This window comes from Phascolarctos cinereus, unplaced genomic scaffold (genome assembly GCF_003287225.1).
Source record: "Phascolarctos cinereus isolate Bilbo 61053 unplaced genomic scaffold, phaCin_HiC Scaffold_5;HRSCAF=322, whole genome shotgun sequence".
NCBI classification, from domain to species: Eukaryota; Metazoa; Chordata; class Mammalia; order Diprotodontia; family Phascolarctidae; genus Phascolarctos; species Phascolarctos cinereus.
The window spans coordinates 278,029,617-278,033,040 of record NW_027555958.1 but is presented as its reverse complement, the minus strand read 5'-3'; positions in this window follow the sequence as shown (position 1 = coordinate 278,033,040).

Sequence of the window (3,424 nt, the reverse complement as noted above, 5' to 3'; positions counted from 1 at the left end):
TGCCTCACGTGGGCGGGGAGGAGGGGGTGGGGAGGCGCCTCTGCAGCTGCGCCCTCTTCTCAGCAGACCCCGTGCGGGGTGGGGCTGAAAAGGGGGGTTGGGGGGAAGATTTCGTGCTGTTACTAAGGACCGGGCGGATGCTAAAGAACTGCGGCTACTGCGGCTGCGGCTGCGGCTGGGGATGCGGCAGGGGATGCGGCAAAGCTCTGCTGCCATGGCAATTGCTGCAGTGTCTGGCAGCTGCAGTGACACGTCCTAACCTGGCCGCTCCCTGCCCGGAAGGCTCTTGGCAGCACTGCGTGATAGTCTAGGTTATTCTCTGCAAGTAAAACACCATCTACTCCAGCGCCATCATTTTTCAGAGAGGGAAAACGAGGTCCAATAAAGAAGAGGGACTGACATAGTCATAATTCCAACCCAGGGACCGTGGGAGCCGGGTTTCGAGTACAGGTGACCTGACTCCAAACTCAGTGCTCTTTCCTCTGACATCTTATCGCCTCACCTTTTTCCCTTAGCCCAGTTTCCTCCAAGTTGTCATATATTGCGTTAAAGACCTCCCAGGGCCCTGAAAGAAAACATATTTAAGCCTTGGACTCAACAAAGGAGAACTGCTTGTTCCTGTAGTAGATGAAAATCGATCATCCTGGGATCTGTGTGATTCAATTAAAGCAACCATGAAAATGCTCACGAGCTGATGAGCTGGTTATGAAGGAAATTAGAAGTCTTAAGTAAAAATCAGGCCTAATAATTTTAAAGAATAAACATACTAAGAGCTTCTAGCATATATGTTGCTCAAAAGCATATTATGTCGTTTGACTGTACCACTGAGGGAAAAGCCAAACAGTCTCCTCTTAGATGCATCATCACCAATTCTGGCAAAGGTAGAAAGAAAAGGAGAAAAAAAATCTTACCCAAAAAAAGCTATCTTCACCACTATTTCAGAATCCTATAAATTGGATTGTTTTAAAGACACATAATCTAATCATCTCTCACAACTTCATGTCAACATTTCCCTCCAAGCCTGGTTGCAAAACTATAATGATGGGGGAGGAAGGCAAGAATAAATTCAAGGATAAAATGATTCCTTTGATCATCATTTCTTCACAGGCTCTATCGTTTACTGATATGATTCCTACCTTCAAGGGAAAAATGCGGGGGGGGGGGAACAGTTGTTTCAAAAGGATTGTTTTAAGACTTTAAATCTTACTGGTAGGCATATATATCTTGCTGTATGCTTTTATACTCTTTTCACGTGTTTCTGCAGAACCAAAAGAATGAGCTATGAGTGTTCTAACAGGAAAGAGACAAAGCATTTTTTGATTTATGATTGTCCCTCATATCTGATAGCTAACAGAAGCACAGTCAAGGGCAGAAAAGCAGACTGTGAACAAAATGAAAAAGATAGCAAAATGCTAATAGAGAGTTATAGCTGGAAGTCTCTCTCTCCCAAGGGTGTTCTGTAATGAACATCACAGTTGACATTTATTCTGTGGCATGCCTGATTTAGTTGAGATGGTAGGATAAAGACAGCTTCTTTCACACAGGATTTCACACCTAAGAGCAAAGAGAGAAGGAACTGATAAATATGCCCTCAGCTGTCACGCAAAAGAAGGGAATAGGATACTGTGAAGCTAAAGGGTCACTCAAGCTACAAGGTTATGCCCTTTTTGGACTGTGTGGGCTCTGTGCCGTATTTGGTTTTGGTGCAATATTTTGAGGAGACAGCCTTAGAGGGCTAGAGAGAAAAGAAGTAGTAAGCTGGGAATATTAAACATTTTCTCCTATGTTATTTGAGTGACAGCTGCTTACTCAGTAAAGAATGAGGTTTTTATTCCTACCCATCTGCAGTATAGGCACTATTCCAACTAAGGGCAAGGACCATACTGTTTTCTCTGTCAATAGTATTAGCCTTGTTCCAAATGCCAAATCCATATTTACTGTAGAGCTGGGGGAAAAAAAAGGAAGAGAAGCTTCCTAGAGCTAAATTTGAGTGGGGTTTACTAAGACAACTGGTGATTTATTTTTTTAAGTCATGATAGCTTATAAATTGTACAGATTCCCCCTTGATAACTCCACATAGGTGAATGCCAGATTATATATGACATTTCTCAATGAATGTCCTTCTATCACAATATGTAATCATTGCCATATCGTACTTACAATGTAAGATTCCTCTACCCCCAGATGTCTACTGTTCTTAATCCAAAGCCTCTTGTCCTATTTCCTTGAATAAATCTAGTAAACATAAATGAAACTGAGAAGTAAAATTAAAATAAAATAAATAAAGCCCCTAAAAGCCTATATCTTGGGCCTCATTGTATTTAAGATTGCTTTTTCCCAAGGATAAATTCATAGACTTCCAGTGAGAACAATTAAGACAAATTCTATCCTGTTTGTGCTGCTCAGTCATGCTGAATGTTTTGCTTCTTGTGGAACCAAAAATATTCAAATTGCCCCCAATTTTGCAGATTTCAAACACAACCTTCCCTTAGGAAACATTCAAATTACTGGAAAGCCATGCTACCATGGATTGCATGTAATGGAAAGAGCACTGAATTTGGAGTTGATGGGACCTGGGTTCAAGATGGCTATACCACCATTGTGTGAGCAGCAAACTATTACACATCTGTGGGCCCTAGTTTCTTCACTAATGTGAATGAGAAGTTTGACTGGATGAAGTTTAAGGTCCCTTCTAGAATTCCCTGAATTCTATAATCTTACGATTCCTATGGGAAACAATTTTGTATCAATCAAGAAGCATTTATTAAGCTACACAGCTAGGGAGTATGATGTGAATGGTGAGCCAACAAAGCAGACAGAGAAAAAGTGGTCCAACAGGTAGAAGGAGAACTAGTAGAGAGTATGTAGTATGATGAAAGCCCATGAGAAGAGAATATCCAGGAGGAGAGGGTGGTAAACAGTGTCAAATGCAGCAGATAAATTGAGAAGGATGAATACTGAGAAAAGGCTATCAGATTTGGCAATTAAGCAAGCAGTTTCACTTGAGTGATGGAGTCAGAAGCCAGCTTGCAGAGGTTTCGGGAAAGAGAAAGAGGAGAGGAATTGAAAGCAGCAAGTGCTGGGTGATTTATCTTGAGTATTAATAAAAACTATAAATCAAGTTTCATGCAAATGGACATCAGGGTTCAAATCTCAGATGAATTCCCAATGAAGATGACAGTACATTGAGGGGCAAGCTAGATGGAGCAGTGGATAGAACACTGACCATGGAGTCAGGAGGACCTGAGTTCAAAATTGACCTCAGATACTCAGTAGCTGTGTGACCCTGGGCAAGTCGCTTAACCCTGATTGTCCCCCCTCCCAATAAAGTATATTGAAAGTCACTACACTCAATAATAGAATGGTTATAGAGCAAGACAATAGTGGGAAGATGAATCAGAGAAGGGAAAAAGTGAAAAAGGGA